Source organism: Crocodylus porosus, unplaced genomic scaffold, assembly GCF_001723895.1.
Source record: "Crocodylus porosus isolate Cpor-Errol unplaced genomic scaffold, CroPor_comp1, whole genome shotgun sequence".
NCBI classification, from domain to species: domain Eukaryota; kingdom Metazoa; phylum Chordata; order Crocodylia; family Crocodylidae; genus Crocodylus; species Crocodylus porosus.
In genome coordinates, this window is record NW_017728931.1 from 93,137,237 (window position 1) to 93,154,867 (window position 17,631).

At 43.6% G+C, this 17,631-nt stretch overlaps 1 long non-coding RNA gene across 1 annotated transcript in view; it reads right to left on the bottom strand.

Moving 5' to 3' along the window:
• Positions 1 to 2,208: 2,208 nt before the first annotated feature.
• The window catches only part of LOC109315592, a 34,068-nt gene continuing 18,645 nt past the window's right edge, over positions 2,209 to 17,631 (bottom strand). Inside the window, exon 2 of the long non-coding RNA XR_002102546.1 lies at positions 2,209 to 2,821. This is a non-coding gene — a long non-coding RNA (uncharacterized LOC109315592). The remainder of the gene's footprint in view (positions 2,822 to 17,631) is intronic.

Below are 17,631 nucleotides of genomic sequence, written 5' to 3' on the forward strand. Positions count from 1 at the left end.
CTTTGGTTCACTACGTGGATCCTCCTCTCCCTCCTCAGCCCATAGCCCGAGACTGGGAGGATCGACGAAAACACTACCTGAGCTCCCAGACCCCTAAGCCCCGCTCCCAAATCCCTGTAGTTAATTTGATATGACTGCAGGTAACAGGCTAACGGTCCTTTTCTTGTAGAAAAATCTGCAGGAGGGAAATAGCTCATAACATCCAAGATGGTCTATCTCTTTATGACATTCTTGGGCTCCCCTCTCTGGTAGCTCTATTCCTGGGCAATATAGAGTCAAGGCCACCAACCTCTGGTTTTCAACACCTAAGTTTCTTTTACAGTGAAAAAGTCCAGAGGCAGAATCATTAAGAAAAAAAGTAGAGGTTTATTGTTTTTTTAATTTCTATATTTTTTTTAAACAAAAATATCCGAAAAATATTTTTCCAAAAATCTTCCAAATGTTTGACAAGATCTAAGGACAATTAATAAGCAAAATATTTATTGTAAAGTAAACTCTATCTACAGTCTCTCCTGCTCCTTGGGTAGCTGTTTTTTTCCTGCTGCTGCTTTGGTCTTCTGCCTCTTTAGGGTATGTCCCAATGAGCACACACGTACAAACTGCATGTGGTGCATATGCACCCATTCACCACACCACTAATTTGCAGCATAGCGGGTTTTTTTTGACACTGGGAGATCCTTGTGTCAAAAAAAAAAAGCCGCTGCTAAAAAACGCAGCGTGGCACCCCTGCTGACTAAAGCCACACTCTGGCTGCTGGCCAGGCTCTGAGCAGCTGGCTCGGTGCTGCTGCTACCCTGGGAGGCCTGAGGACCCCAGGTAATGTGGTGGGGGCCAGCACAGTTGCTGGCCCCACCCTGCCCTACCCACCCAGGTTAATTTGCCACGTGCTGGAGCGTGTATGCAGAGGCATGCCTCGGGTCAAATAGAAGCAACACAAATATGTGCCACTGCTATCTGTCCTGTGAGAAAAGCACATCCCTGCATGTGTGCACTTGTTGGGATGCACCCTTAATGTGGAAGGGTGCTATTGTACACAACGTGTAATGTGTATACTCACTGTTGCTCCACTTTAAATCAATTATTTCATCAGATCTTGAGATCTAGATTTTCAAATTGTCAAGAAAACTGAAAGTGAATCACTTTGGTGCATGTAGCGGAGACTAAAACATAAGCGAAACTGTGTAAATTTCCACACATTTCTTGCATTCCTAGGTCAAGGGATTGTAACGTGTCTCTTATTAACTCCTTTTTTCTCTCACCTATAAATTCATTATGTGGAATACTTTCACCACCCGTCCTGGTAATCATGTTTCTTCTGTGGTGTTTTGCAGGATACCCTAATTTATTCAGATTATTTGGTAAAATTACAAATAATACATAGGATGCAATAATAAATGCATCCGTATCAAAAGCTGCTGCCTATATGGCTTATAGAATAAACATTTTTGCTATGTTTAGAATTGTTTTCACTTGGTTTTCTATGAATCCTTAAACAAGAGAGGCTGCTTTGGCTGGTTATTCACAATGCTAATTCTTGGCCAACAGGGAATTGCCAGGTTTTGTTTTTGTTTTTGTTTTTGGCAGTCACACACACAGTCAAGTATTTTATTTTGGTAAAAATCCTGTATACTTGCAAAGGATACTTCCAAATCCAATTTCCCCAAATACACGAGGAACAAACAGGAGGCAGTTTTCTTGTTCAGAAATGCAAACCTGCTTCCAGCCAGTCCTAGGCCCAAATGTAGCTCTCTTGGCTTCCTCTTGGACTGGCAGACTGGCTGTTTCCCTGGCTTTCTTCCTACTTCTTCATTCCTTCACATACCCATTCATATATCCAAATATAAGAAGACACAAATTAAACCAATGGCACAGCTCTGCATTTTGCAATCAGTCTTAGGAAACACTCTTATCCCACATGGCTGTTTCTACTCCGTTCTCTTTCCAAGCTGTTCCACTCTTTGTCACCTAACAAGAGGATATTTTATTGCTCCTTAGTCTGAATGCAAAATGACTCTGTTTCAACAATTATACATCAAAGATGGGCTTTCTTGCAGCTAGAAACATACTTAAGTAACAGCAGCAATTCCACTCGTATTCAAAACATGACATTTCAAAATCATACCATTTTTATGTTTAAGGGATAAAACTTCCATATCTTGGCATGACTGACTGTTCATTTTAAGGTTGTGAAGCTATACAGGCTTCCAGACCTGACAAAATAACATGTTTTATTAAAACATTCATGCATATATCCAAAGGAAAGCCCAAACAGGGAACATTTCCTTTTGAATAATATCCCCAGGACAAATATTGTGCTGTACAAACTAGTTGTTAAAAATTTAGAATAGATACTTTGATGTTACAGAACAAAATAGTAAGGGATAAGGGGAAGGGTAGCCCAACAAAACAGACCAGACGCTGAGGATTACAAGCTAACAGTCAAGAGGGGAAACGGGAAGAGAAAGCTAAGGTTTAATTCTCCTTCTGCTGCATGAAGCCCCTTTTACTGAACTAATTAAAAAAATATATAGGCAATATAAGAAATGAAGAGCATTGGAGCTTCTCAGGAGTTAGATCAATGTAAACCCACTGTAATGTAACAGTGTTTCCCCCCCAGAGTTTAAAATGAATTTCAGGTGGATCAGGACTCAGTGCTGTGCACAGGGCATTAGGATAACTTTTATCTTTGTCTTGTGATGCTGCATTCTGTATTGTTTGAAGCTTCTTCGTGGCTTTCTCCTGTCATGCAAGAATTAAACTTGGAGATGAATATGTGGATTTCAATGGGTTGGTTGACATCCAACAGGAAACTGGACAACTTCTTAACAAGAAAATAGCAACAGACATTTCTAACTACTGAAGCAATTTGGGAATTTAGGAGCAATGAAGTCATAAATGAGCCTCATCCTAAGTCTGGGCTACATGTGGTAGTGGTCTGGTCTATGGAAGTTGCTGAAGTTGAAGTTAATAACAGCTGTTCACTGTTCAGCCCTTTTGAAGATCAAGTCACTTACCTAGATGTCTAATACTGATGAGCTTCAGAAACACCAGCAGTATGAACTAGAAGTCAGAAGAAGAAATTAGACAAAGTAGGTATCAGATGCTATCTTTTTCACCAGGATTAATGCATGGAATATGTTAGCGGCTAGCTTTGCAGTTTCTTCCATAAAATTATATAATGGTGTCCTGGAGAAATAGAACTGTACAAGAAAATGAGCTTTGATTAACGAATGGTCTTTAATGCCTCTCATTTTCATGATATATTACATCGCAAAGTGAAATGAAAATGCAAGTTGCAACTTTAAAATAATTATAGGAAACTGTTAAGATTCAATTTTAGTTCAATGAGTTTGTTCCCTGTGAGCAATATTTAAATGGAACATTGACAATTGTGTGCTCTTAATCCTAGGTAAAATCTAAATGCTAATGGGTGTGCATCAGTTAAAGTTAAGAGAGCTCTCTAAAGCCAAACTTGCACGTAAGAACTCATTATAGCTCAATCTCACAACACCACGATACTTTTTTGATTGAAGATTTAACTGATATTTGATAGTCTGAGGATACCTTGAGACAGTGCATTGAGCCCAATCCTGCACTCACTGAAATCAGTAAAAGTGTTGCTAATGATTTCAGTAAATACAGGATTGAGCCTATGTCTGTTACAGAAAAAAATTATATAGAAGGAAACTGACTACTTTCTGCAGAAATCAACTCAGAGATGTTAAATGTGAAACAGCAGTCACCCTAACGTTAGACTAGATTTTTTGGTAAAACTGTTGGTAAGGCATGGCCTATTTCCTATTTGAACAAGAATGTTCTGAGCCTGCAGATATTATTCACATTAGTAGTGAATGGACTGCTTATACTCTCAGAAGTAACCCTAATGAAATCATCCTCAGAGTGTCTTCGTGGTTATTAGAATTAGCATTTCAAACTGATACACAAAGTCCCTTTCAAATACATTTCTTCAATTCATAAGGACCCACTGAAAGAAAAGCAAGTTACCATAGCATCTGTTCTATTTGTGTGAAATATGCAAAAGGAGGGCTGCTCTTATGAAAATTTTGTCCAAAGTCAGTAATATTTTATTCTCCTTTATACTGGATGGGTAATTTGCCTGTCTGCTGATTGAAGGTGCCTTTGGTCATGTCTATAAAGTAAACCTACTCTTCCCCAACAATGGCACCACTGAATTTGATATACTGCCTCAAGAAGGTTTCCTCCTAAACTAGACATGGTATAAGTGTGCCTGTGCAACTGTATGGGTGAGTTACCTGCCACAGTCCTTCAGCAGTGCCTCATGCACCACACAATGACAGCTACGTTGCTCCTGGTTTGGGAAACGACTGGCCCAAGAACTTCAGCATCTTTTAAGCTATTGTCACCAGGGATAGTAAGTTTACCATGTAGACATTGTCCATAAAAGTGAATCAATGAAATGACATAACGTCCTGTGACCACAAACTACAACAGGTTAAACAGTCTTTTCATCACATATCTAGGAATTTAGATCAGCAGAGTATCTGAGCATCTCCCAGATATTTATGACTTTATCTTCACAACATCCCTGTGTGGTAGGGAAGTATTGTTCCCATTTTACACACAGGGGAAATGAGGTGGAGATATTAATGGTCAGATCAGGACTTTATGTGTATAAGCTACATACCACAGAGTTCACCCCACTGGTTGGGAAAGACTAGGTGCCGAGTGTTGAATGACAGAGTGTCATAGATTTCATAGACATTAGGGCTGGAAGGCACTTTGTAAGATCTTATATATTTGACTTATATAAGTTAAATCAGTGGATGAGGGGTGTCCAGAAAGGTCCATTTCCTATATGAAATGGGGGGAAAGGGAGGAAGTAAGTAGGCTCACAAGTCACAGCTCCTTCCCTGGTCTGTGTCGCGCCCCGAAGACCGGTGTACTCTTGACTTGCGAGTTTTGGTCGGCACGACCAGCTTGGTGCGAAAGGGATTGGTGATTGGAAAGGTGGGTGTTAATGGCGAGTAGGAGTCAGGTGACTTTAAGCGTATTGGTTATATAGAAAGTTTATTTTACTTATGTTACTGATGGTTGCAGCGTAGGCAGAAGAGTTGATTTGTTTAGTTACAGCATGTAGATATCATGTTACTCAGTATTTACAGGGTGGGTAAGAGGCTTGCTTGTTACAGGTTCTGAGCAATTCATACAAGTTGTTACGGTCTGTGGACTACCGAGAGCTCTTGATAAGAAAGATATACGAGCCGGCAAAAAAGAAAAGAAAACGGGTACGCCTGGGAAAAAACCGGGGGTGGGGAGATATTGTTTGTGAATAGCTTATTCACAAACTGTACTTTCTGAGTGTGTACGCAGTTCTCCGCTTTGGGCGGAAGTTCTTTCAAAGTTATACTCGGCAAGGTGGCTAATTACTACACACCAGGCATGAATAATTAACAGGCTGGTAATCGTGCTTTCTTTGTTCGCTCAGGTTTCAGAAAAGGGGGGTTATTTTTTTTTGTTTGGGTGGTACTGAGTCTGTTTGGTCATAGGAGGGCAAGTATAGTACATTATTTAATTTTACAATTTCATTAAAGTTAGCCAATTTGGTATCTCGTTACCATGGGTACGATATCTTTTTTGACATTATATAGCGCTGAGTTGTATATAATCCGAGGTTAGCTTCTCTCTCGTATGGGAGCTTAAGTGATTTGAAATGAGGCATAGATAGGGGTGTGTATATGCAGCACTGTTAATACAGAGGGATAGACTATAATTACAGAGTTTGCTGTGTTAGTCTTTGACCTGTTTGCCATCGGCATCCGAAATCAAAGACTTTGATCTTTGACTGCAGTTGGAAGCTTTAGGTTTCATCTTCTTTCTTGTCAAGTTCATAAATAATTGGTAAGCAAGTGTATATAAAAGCAGAAAGTGTGGTTATTTGCTTTTTGATTACACGAAAGGGACAAGAAAAAATACATAATATTACTAATATAATAATAAAAATACTTAAGATAGTGAGATACGTTAAGACTAGAAGGTGGTCGTCCAAGATGGGTAATGATGTCAGTGTCCATCGTTGCTGTGAGTCTTGGGAAGTAGAGTCAGTAGTTTATTGTTGTGTTTCTATTCTCTTGAAGGTAGTGGCATTCAGTGGTAGAAATAATCAGTAGTGACAGGAATGTGTTCTGTCGAATTGTGCACGAAGCGAAGTGACGACACAGTATAGGACGAGGGTTATAAAGAACCCTATGGTGTTTATCTGTAAAAAAAAACAAGAAATAGTAGTATCTAGAAATAATATGTAACTTATGTAACTTTTTGCTCGGCGCGCCTAGATAACTAATTGTGGTGCGCTAAGAGATGCAGGGGTTCTGTGGAGCCATCGACATCTTTGATGACTCAATACGTGTTCGGATACTGTCCAGGGCGTACAACTTGGTCTTTGGTCGTTGTTGGGTGTTTAAGTTCCGGGTTCGGAGTTGTGACAAACTAATTTGCCTGAGAAAAATTTAGGTGTCCACGGCTTGGGCGGGGTAGGCGTTCGATGTTCCAATAAGGATTTATCAGTGTTTAGACTGATGAGGACGTTGGGAAGGACTGTGTCCCATCCAGTGTAGGAACTTTTGTTTAGCAGTTGAATTTTCTCTTTCATAAGGTTAATGGTACGTTCAACTACACTGTTAGACTGTGGATGGTACGGGATATGATAATGCCACTGGATGTTGTAGGTTGCCGCAAAGTCGCTGATGAGTTTGGATGTAAAAGGTGGTCCTCCGTCTGAGTGGATGATCTCTGGGGCTTGCCAGTGGGTGATCAGTAGTTTTAATGCAGTAGCGACTGATGGGCTGGTGTTTTTTTGTAGTGGTATAACTTGTACTTGTTGTGTACCAAGATCGACGGCAACGAGTCCTTTTGGGTGTCATTTTGTTCCGGGCAAGGGACCTAGCAAGTTAACTTGCCACACTTTTCCAGGTTCAAAGTGTTCTTTGGCGAAGGTTTCTCGCTCTACTGCAGTCGGGTGTTTCTTTTCTTTGGCACATTGTTTACAGGCTTGGACTATGTGAGTCCAATCTTTGTGAGTTCCTTCTGATAGAGGTTGGGTTGTATCTTTGTACTAGCGTTTGTGGGAAGTACTTACCCCGGGATGCCCCCAGTGTTCATGTAGTCAATGAAGGAAAGGATCTTTCTCTGAAGATTCGGCTACTTGACCGACAGATACTTGGGGCTGTTCCCCTGCTTGGAGGAGTTGGTCAATTTCGGCATAAACTGGGTCTGTGTCAGCCCGGTGTAATTTGTTATGTTTAATGAGTGGTGGTGGATCGAGGGCTGTGAGTATATCAAAGATTCTTTCCTAAGTTTGGACACAGTGTTCTGGGTCGCCATTTCCTGTGACAATCTTATAAACGAATTGAGAGTCTACAGCGATAATTGGAATTGGTTGACAGTCATTATGCCGTTCATGGCAATGCTCGATAACTATGTCGAACGCAATAAGTTCATTGAGCTGGGCCGATGAATAGCCTCGTAACATGTCATGTTCTTGACACGCATGGCAGGAGAATCCGCACAGACCTCCGTGTTGGGTAGTTCCGTCGGAGGCCATCCAGGCTGGTGCTGTGGTATCATATAAGATTGGGCGATCTTGAACTTTACACGGTGCTGGTGTGTCACGATGTTCTCACGAGGCAGACCAATGATACTGGTGATCCAGGACTAAAGCGGCTCAAGTTTTAGGTTCTCTATTAAATTCTGGGTTAACACGGTCACTGTCGATTTGTGTTAACAGCGTTATTCCAGGGCCTAGGATGGTCCCATGGCCTCTTGACACTGGCTTTGTTAACTGTGATGCGAGTAGAACTTTTTCAACAGTCCCGTACTGGTGTTGGGTAACTTGTAGAGTGCGATGGGCGGCTAAAACAAGATGGTCTTGGTCATGTACTGTCGCCTAAATATGCATATCCATGTAGTCAACTGTAACAGTTAAGTTGTTGTTTAGGTTGACCGCGTGAAGTTTAGTGTTTTTGCATTGTGTAATTAGATCCTGGATGGCTTGGTCGTCTTTGGAAGTCTGTGGGTCTGAAGGAAAACAATACCCGAATTGGTGGAGGTGCTTCTGAAGCTTGGCGAGTATTGCGAGTCTCTTGGGTTGGACATAATGTCGGACCCAATTGATACATCCCATCATTTGTTGGAGGTCTTTTCGCGATGGATCGCTGTTGTGGCAGCTGAGAAGTGGCAAAATCAGTTTGCTCAGCGGTTTGTGGCTTTGTCTCCATGGGCCTTTAAACTTAGTTTTGAGAAAGGTGATGTCATCTGAGGGATTGAGGTATGACTTTTGTTGGTTTATCGTCCAGTCTGCATCCGTAAGGTGTTGAATCAGTCGTTGTGTTAAAGATGTGATAGTCGAGCTATCCCGGCCGAGAATAGCTATGTTATCTACATAACTGCACAGAAGGACGTCGCTAGGGAACTGTTGATTTTGCTTGAATTCACTTAGACATTTATTCATAGCTTCGGTGGCAAGGGCAGGAGAATTATAGTAGCCTTGTGGACAGACATTCCATCTGTATATTTTTCTGTCGACGCACATATTGAGTATTTTCAAGTGATCGTCGATGGGGATGGAGAAAAACATATTCTTCATGTCAATGGTTACTCCTACCCATGGTTGATTTTGATACTCAGTTATGTTGCACAGTTGTTGGGGAAGATCTGACACATTTGGTTGAATAAGAGGTGTACAATGTTTATTCGCCATGCGATAGTCGATAACGAGTCGGGGTTCATCAGGGTGGTCAGGCTTGGCTATGTCCCATCCAGCGGATAGATAGATGCTCTCGGAGACGGGTGTGATGTGATCTTTCTGTTTCAGCCGGGATAACAAGGTTTGAAGAGAGGCTCGTAACAGTGTCTTAGTCGGGATAGGTCGATATCGCGAAGTAGTTGCATTTCGTAAGGGCGGACGATGGTGGTTGTCTGACGACACCATAAGTGGAAGAGCTTGTAATACTTGTTTTTTGAGTTTTAATGCGCGGATTGCGGGGACGCCTAGGAGATTGATGCCCCCTAGAACACCTGTTAACATCTTTCGATGATCTTTTATTAAAAATCTAATTACAGGTGTGGGCTTTATGGCATTCAGGCTCTGTATCATGATGACTTTCTTCGTCATCTGATGAGGTACATCTGCAGTAATCACGCTGACCTGTGCTCCCGTGTCGAGTAGGAATGAGACACATACTTGTTCGAGGGGATTCGTTGGATCGATGTGGGTGAGCTCAGCGTAAGGGCAAGGATCATTTGTAGCAGCTTCCTGGATTGCGCCATCGGACCTGCCGACGGTGACTACTCATTTTTTGGCTGCTCATTGTATTTGAAGTCCAGTTGTTCTGCGAGGAGTTTTTGTCCTTCGTCCCCTAGTGTTCATAGTTGAGTTTTGTTGAGTTTCGTGTGGTTTAATAAAAATCTAAATATGGCTCTTTTTTCCGCCGATCTTTGAGGTGGTGTTGTTCTGGGTGGGCCCCGACGACTGGTCTTTTTAGGTGGTGCTTGAATTGGGTAGGCCGTAACGTGGCTTTGGGTAGAGCTGCTGGTCACTGTTGATTGTAGTTGAGATACTAGTCCCTAAATGTTCATCACTGGGGTGTTAATGGACAGATTGAGAATTAATTTTATAGTTAGTTTTTGTGGGCTTTCATATATTTTAGATGCTGTTTTGACAGCTTGGTGGAGGCAGGGGACAAGGCCTGGGTTGTCTAGGTAACGGTGGGGCCACGCTTGAGCTTGCTGGTGTGCTGTTAAGCCCAAAGGGCCTAAAACTGGGTTCCACTGGGGATATGACGCTCTAATTACAGTATGGATTAAGTGGACGGCATTGGGTTGTTTGGAGCTTCTATCATATCAGATATGCGTTTTTCTCATAATGGCTTCCACCACTAAGGCTGGCAACGATATTGGCCATTGTTGATTTGCTGTCACGGATAGTGGGTCCGTAATTATCCCTCTACTCCAGGCTGTATTTTGAACGAGGTGTATAGCTTCATTTAAGTCGACGGTTTTGTTTGCTGCCTCTATTACGAGATGGCCCATCCAGATGATGGGGGTTTCTTCGGGTTGAATTCCTGTTTCTTTGCGGAGCTCGCTCATTTCTGCCTGAGTTCTGGGGCGAATTGTTAGGGAAGCCTGGGGTGGTCCCGGCCCTGTTGTAGTATATTTGTGTACGCTGATAGGGAGAGCTGAAGTTATAAGTTCTTTCTCGTTAACTTTATTTCCGCTTTTTACTAACAGCATGCTACCAGGCTCCTCTGGGTACGGTGGAGGTGGAGCGGTTGTGAGGACAGGCAGAGCAGGAGGATAGTCCAGCCAGGGGGTAGGCGTGATCAGGTCTGGTGACGTCAGATTGCCCTTCATCAGGGGGGCGGTGACGGGAGGATAGCCCGGCCACGAGGTGGGTGTGGCCTTGTTTGGTGACATCTCGTTGTTCGCCATCAGTCCCTCCAGGCTTGGGTATAGCCTCCCCTTTGGCTCGGCACTAATTTCAGGGCGTGTCTTGTTGTCGTCAGTGCCATTTGCGGGCGATGGCTCCTTTCTCTGTTCAGTGCCAATTGCAGGCATTGGCTTCCCTGTTTGTGTACTGGCATCTTTTTGTTGTAACTTCTGTTTTTGTTCGATGTCATCTTGGGGCACTGGTGGAGCGCTGCACTTTACCGCCAGATCCTCAGCAGTCTTGCTAGCTGTACTCAGCTGTGAGTTGAAATTCGCGACCTCGCGCAGCAAAGTTGACATAGTGTGGAACAAAACATTAATTATTTTTCCTTTATTCTATCTGGGACCAGTCTACTTTGTTACCGTGCGACCCTCTGATTCCAAAGTTTTGCAAAGTTGCGTCAGCAGTTTGTGTGCGCGTGAATAGGGTGACAAGTTTGGGCAGTTAAACTTGTTGGGCGGGGTGTCTTCTCCCCCTTCCCATGTATGTTGGATGTAGCAAGTGAACTCTTGGGCAGGTGTCAGGTTCACCATGTCGCAAGGTTTCACTTGCGCCAGAGACAAGCTCCCGACCTCGTCTCTGGGCCGAGAGGTGACTCCATTTCGGCTCATAATGCATCTGAAGGAACTTGGCGCCAGTTGAATGGCGTACTCCTTGCTCTCTTTGTCTCCGGTGAGAGACACATACCCGGTAATCAACGGGTTAGCGAGACTATCCGCTTGGTGGTAAGCGATGTGCGCCCACAAATCGTTTGAGTTCGCACAGTCACGGTCCCCTGTACGTCATGGGCAGTGGCGTATTAACTCTGACTCTATTTTATCTCCCCGAGATCCTGTTCATGATGCCATGTTGTGCCCCAAAGACCGGTGTACCCTTGACCTGCGAGCTTTGGTCGGCACGACCGGCTTGGCGTGAAAGGGATTGGTGATCGGACAGGTGGGTGTTAACGGTGAGTAGGAGTCAGGTGACTTAAAGCATATTGGTTATATAGAAAGTTTATTTTACTTATGTTACTGATGGTTGCAGCGTAGGCAGAAGAGTTGATTTGTTTAGTTACAGCATGTAGATATCATGTTACTCAGTATTTACAGGGTGGGTAAGAGGCTTGCTTGTTACAGGTTCTGAGCAATTCATACAAGTTGTTACGGTCTGTGGACTACCGAGAGCTCTTGATAAGAAAGATATACGAGCCGGCAAAAAAGAAAAGAAAACGGGTACGCCTGGGAAAAAACCGGGGGTGGGGAGATATTGTTTGTGAGTAGCTTATTCACAAACTGTACTTTCTGAGTGTGTACGCAGTTCTCCGTTTTGGGCGGAAGTTCTTTCAAAGTTATACTCGGCAAGGTGGCTAATTACTACACACCAGGCATGAATAATTAACAGGCTGGTAATCGTGCTTTCTTTGTTCGCTCAGGTTTCAGAAAAGCGGGGTTATTTTTTTTTGTTTGGGTGGTACTGAGTCTGTTTGGTCATAGGAGGACAAGTATAGTACATTATTTAATTTTACAATTTCATTAAAGTTAGCCAATTTGGTATCTCGTTACCATGGGTACGATATCTTTTTTGACATTATAGCACTGAGTTGTATATAATCCGAGGTTAGCTTCTCTCTCGTATGGGAACTTAAGTGATTTGAAATGAGGCATAGACAGAGGTGTGTATATGCAGCACTGTTAATACAGAGCAATAGACTATAATTACAGAGTTTACTGTGTTAGTCTTTGACCTGTTTGCCATCAGCATCCGAAATCAAAGACTTTGATCTTTGACAGTCTGCATAGCTGTCAAGTCTTACTTTGCTCCACAAATGACTTTCTATACAAATTATTAAATCAGTTTGGTTTGCATATTTACAAATAGTTTGCATATATAATCATACACTTAGATTATGGTCAACACAGTGCTGAATTATGGTGAGGCAAGATCATGAAGATGCATAAAACATAACACATGCGGATGGGAGAGGTGATTAACAAAATGTAGTGGGAGAACTTTTGGACGGTGAGTGTTTGGGGTGAAATAGATGCGGGAGCTGTTGGGAGGGGGCAGAGGTGGGCAAGAAGTTCTTATGAGGAGTAGGTACTAAGACTTTTGGAAGGGAAAACATTTTCAAATGAGTGGAATGTGCAGATGCTGCTGGTCAGAAAGCTCTTAGGGGCAATTGATGCTGGGCTGTCTACAGACTGTTCACTTTGTAGGAAGAAGTCTGGTGTGGTATATGGCACCCTAAGCTACTTTCCCAGCTGCCTGGACCTTAAGCCACTGCTCTGAGGGGGAGAAATAGTGGTTGCCTGCTTATTGTGCATCACAGTGGCCTCCAGTGGCTAAAAAGTGCAACTTTGTATCAATTCCTGCAGGTTGGCCAGTCCCAGAGAGCTGCTGAGATGTGGGAATGTGTGCCTGGGCTGCCAAATGGGTTACTGTTAGACTGGATGCATGATACTTAGTTGCCCAGGGTTTGTGCACAGGCAGTATACCTCTTACTCAGGACTGCTAAATGACAACAGTCAAGGGACATGTGAGGAGGGCTACACACTGAACCCATGTTTTTACATGCCTGTCTACTACCTTGACCACAGATTATTCTTTCCCTTGACACCTCAAGCAGAATTCTTCTCTTTACTTAAATATGAAAAAATTCTGTCTTTAAAAGTAAAGGTAAATGAAAAATCCCTTGGAGCTCTTGGTAAACTGGAGGCAGGGGTCATTCACATATTTACCTCATTGTTCCATGTGGATAGCAATGTAACTTTTACAGGAGTTCATTTAAGATTTTGTAGAAGTTATAGTGATTCTTGTATCATAGTATTTAGATTCAAGAGTGCTACATTTCCCTGAGCTGTTATGCTGTATTTTAGTTTAGCCCCTGGGAAGGTACAAAGAAAACAGAAACCTCTTTGGCTTACAGATGTTTTTGTGAAGGTGACCAGCCGGGCAGTTGTTATGGTCTGATTAGCAAGTATCAAATTATTTGTTTCCAAGCTAGAATGATAAAATCCTAGCACTTTCAACATCTAGATCTACTCCTAGACAATACACGAAAAGTAATATGTTGAACAGGAAATTCCATTTTATCTCTTAGAGCTAGAGAGAGTGAATCTATGAGGCTATAAGCAACAACAGGACCTTATGCTGCTGAAATATTCCCACTGAATTAAACTAAACCCCTTTATTAGAAACACTAATTCCACGCAGGATAAAAATAGCTCAGGATGCGCAAAATCAGAATGATCTGTAATAATGCTGTGGCATTCATTCCACCTAGTAAAAAATGAGCTTGATTTACTTCAGATGCTAAAACATTTTGTTAGTTATCTGAAGTGTCCAAAACGATTTTAATTTTACCCTCCCCAGCTAAGCTACCCTGCTGAATGGCACATTTGATCCCCAAAGCAGAAATAACATGATCTTGGATACACTGGTGAGCTAGAAATATCTAGGCTGGCTCTGAGAGCTGTGAAAGCTGAACATGTTGAAGAGTGGCTTGCCTAAGCTCTGACACACAAAGGATTGCATGAAGGGATAACAATGACTTCAAAGATAAGCAAGTCACTATAAAAATTAAATCCCATTGAATATGACAGCTGGGGAACCAAAGAAAATTAGTCAAAAATATAGTAGTAGTAAAATTTAGCAAGTAGGCAATGTCTTTCTGAACCCAGAAAGCATTTTTAGGGGTCAGGAGAGAATGGTGTCCCTTATGAATTACCATATGCCTCTCATTATGGTATCTAAATTAATTTATACTGAATTATTATGGAGAAGAGACAAAACACATAGGAACTAAATGGTAGATTACATTGGCTGTGTCTACACAAGACACTGACTGCCCGGTCATTTAGTACTTGCATACACAAGTACTAAATCACTAGGCAGTAGCATCATTGAGTGGCTTTAGGTGATGCCATGTGACACTACTGCACAGGAGTAGAGAGCTACTGCACAGTCATTGTCTTGTGTAGACACAGCCATTGAGAAGGGAATTCTTATTTACTTAAAACCCACATATTACTCACTAGGGGTTTGCAAAACAGGCCCTATTCGATTGGGATTCAGCCCAAATCGGGGACGGTGATTAGGAATACCAACCCTGTCATAAAGGTGTTGAGGCCTAAGAAGAATTGCCCAAGCAGACAGACAGTCTTTGATTTCTGTGTCTGGAATATAATGTTGATTTTTTTTCAGCTTGATAAACCTATCATTCTGTTGAAGAAGACAGATTGTATATTACAACCTCCACACTGCTTAGATGAGAGATTTGCTGAAAAACCAAATGCTCAGAGGCAGCAAAAGGTTATAAATGTTTAAGTATCTGACCCAGTGAAGTAACTGGAATGGCATATGGAATAGAAAAGGATTTATCAGTCATGGGATCTTCCTTCCTTCTCTCTCCTTTAAGTTCTCTCTGGTATGTCACAGTTTTTTTTCCTGGGCAAATACTCAGTTAATTAGTTTCAGTTTCCCTAGGGAAAAGATTTGACCTTATTTTTTTTCCTCCCTTGAGAACACATATTCACACTCTTAAGCTGAATCTGCTGACTTTGCCTCAAATCAGAGTATAGCAGAATAAATAACAAAGTGCTGAAAGTACAGCATTTCTCCTTCTGCTTTCCATAAAGATACAGGTTGATTTCTATTTCATACACTTCCCTATACATTCACATTTACCAATAACTTCTACCTGAATATGCATGTGTGCATATTTATAAAACAGACTCAGTTGTGGCTGACATTGGAGAGCTGACACTCAAAGCCTACTAGCCATAATGGGTGAATTCCATACTGTGTCCGATGTGGCACTGTGCTCTACTGAGATGTTTTTAATGCCATAATAACTTCAAAGGCTGCATGTTTAAAGGACCTCTTAACTGAGTAACTCCTCAGCCACCTTTTCCTCCTACCCTTTATGTTATGCTTCCTTCTACATGTGACCCTAGAAGCCTTCTTAAAAGAAGACTGAAAAATGATCAAAAAATAAGTAAATATGCCATGAAAATTTAAGCACAAAAGTCAAAGTATCTCTGCAAACTCTTACAAGTAGCTCCAAAAATATGCTAAGCTTATATTTTAATTTTCTGCTAAATGGAGCAGATGCAAATTCTACCTGAGAACAATACCAGTCCTTTCATTAACTTAAATGGGCTTTGTATCACCCCAATGCTTACTTTGAAGAGTGCAAGAGCAAGTTTCCTAATCACAAGGAAGACAGCTTTTTCAAGAGACAGAGCTGAGTCAGCTGTAAGCGCCTGCTTTCCTGCCACATTTAACATTGTTGTCCTTTGCTTTGATGACATTAAATAGTAAAACACAGCTTCTTATTGCTGGTAATAAAAATGGGGGTAACTGGGAAAAAATATGAAACATTTTAAAAGCATTCAGTTGAAAGTGGTGGTCACCCAGTTTGAACATGCTAGTGAACACAAATTACATTAAATGGAGGAGACAACAGAAAAGAGTCCAGCCTAGGATCTGCACAAAGGCCTCTGATTAAAAAACTGCCCCCAACAATTATGTTGGGGTAGATTATGCAATAGCAAACTGGTTTAATCAACCACTCTTTGGGGCGACCAGTACAGCCCTAAAACTGGCAGGGGAAGATCGCTAGAAATGATTCAACTCATCCCCTCACCAGTCTACACTGTGAGGGTTCCCTTGGGACCTCTGACTCCAATGGAGCAGAAAACACAAAAGTGTGGCGAGAACAGCAGTGTTGCATGTCCTCCCTTTGAGTGATTCACTCTGGGGCACAAGGAAATAAGATGGTTTGCAGAGGTATATATAATTACCAGGGATCTGGTTTTCTGTTTCCCATAGAAAAACAGAGAAAACCATGGATTCCCTGTTTTTATGGGAGAAAACATGGATTTCTCTTTTTAGCAGAATCTGCAGATTCTCCGCTTTTGCAAAGAGCTCTTGCAGGCTGGCACAGCTCCAGCCTGCAAGAGCCAACTGCAAAAAGGGCAGGAAACCCCCAGCCCTGGCCAGAGGGGGAGGGAGAGGGGGGAGGGCGCGGCCTGAGCCTCTGAAGCAGCCAAGGCTGGGCTCAGGCTCAGACTTGTCCTTCGCCCATGGAGCAAAGAGATAAGTGGGGCAGGGCTGGGGAACATGGTTGGGGGCTGAGGAAGTGGGGGGGTGCTGCCAGCCCCAGGCGACACATCCCAGCTGGGAACAGAGCTGAGGGTAAGGGCACAGGTGCCCCTCCACAGAGGGGGGCTTTGTGGGCAAGCGATGTGGGGCGCAGTGTGGTGGTGCCCGCCATGTGTGGGCTGCATACATGGCGCCTGGCCGCCTGCTCAAGGGAGGGGGAGAGGGAAGCTGGCATGCGGCATGTGTGCGGCCTGCACAGGGCAGGCACCACCACACTGTGCCCCGCATTGCTTGTCCGCAAAGCCCCCCTGCAGAGGGACACCCCTGCCCACACCCACTGGCCCTGCTACCAGCTGCCACGTGCCACCTGGGGCCAGCAGCACCCCCCACTCCCTCAGCCCACAACCATCTTCCCCAGCCCTGCCCCACAGCCCCCAAGCCCCACTTACCTCTAGGATCCAGGGGCAAAGGGCATGGCTCTGCAGTGGCAGTGCTTGCCAGCAAAGGCCCCCCAGCCTGCATGCAGCTGCCACCACCCCGCAACACTGCAGAGCCATGCAGCCGGTTGTGGGGTAAGCCCCCCCGTTTTACCCCCCAAGCCAGGCAGCATATATGAGGCTTGTACATGGTAGTTGCTGCTGCCATGCCCTGTGCCCCTTGCCTACAAAAGCCATGCAAGTGGCCATGGGATGGTAGTACAGGGCGCAGTGGCAGAGTTGAGGTGGTGGCCTCCATGTGTGAACCTCCTGTCAGGCTGGCTGGCATGTGTGTGGCCCACAGAGTGGCACCCCTGCCGTCACCCCCTGGCCCTGCTCCTGGGAGTGGGCACAGGGGCACACTCCTCCCACTTCTTGATCTACCCCCCCAGCACCTTCCCTTTGCTCCAACCCTTCCCCCCACACCTGCTGGGGTGGGTGTCAGTGTCTCTGTCTGCATGCCTGTGGGTCTGGGGGGCTGTTGTGAGGGGCATCAGGAGGGCTGTTGAGACTGTGTGTGGGAGTTCGGGGCACCAGCAACACTGGGGAGGGCTGCGGGGCGGGCCTTTAATTTTTATCACGGATTTTGGGGTTTTAATCAGA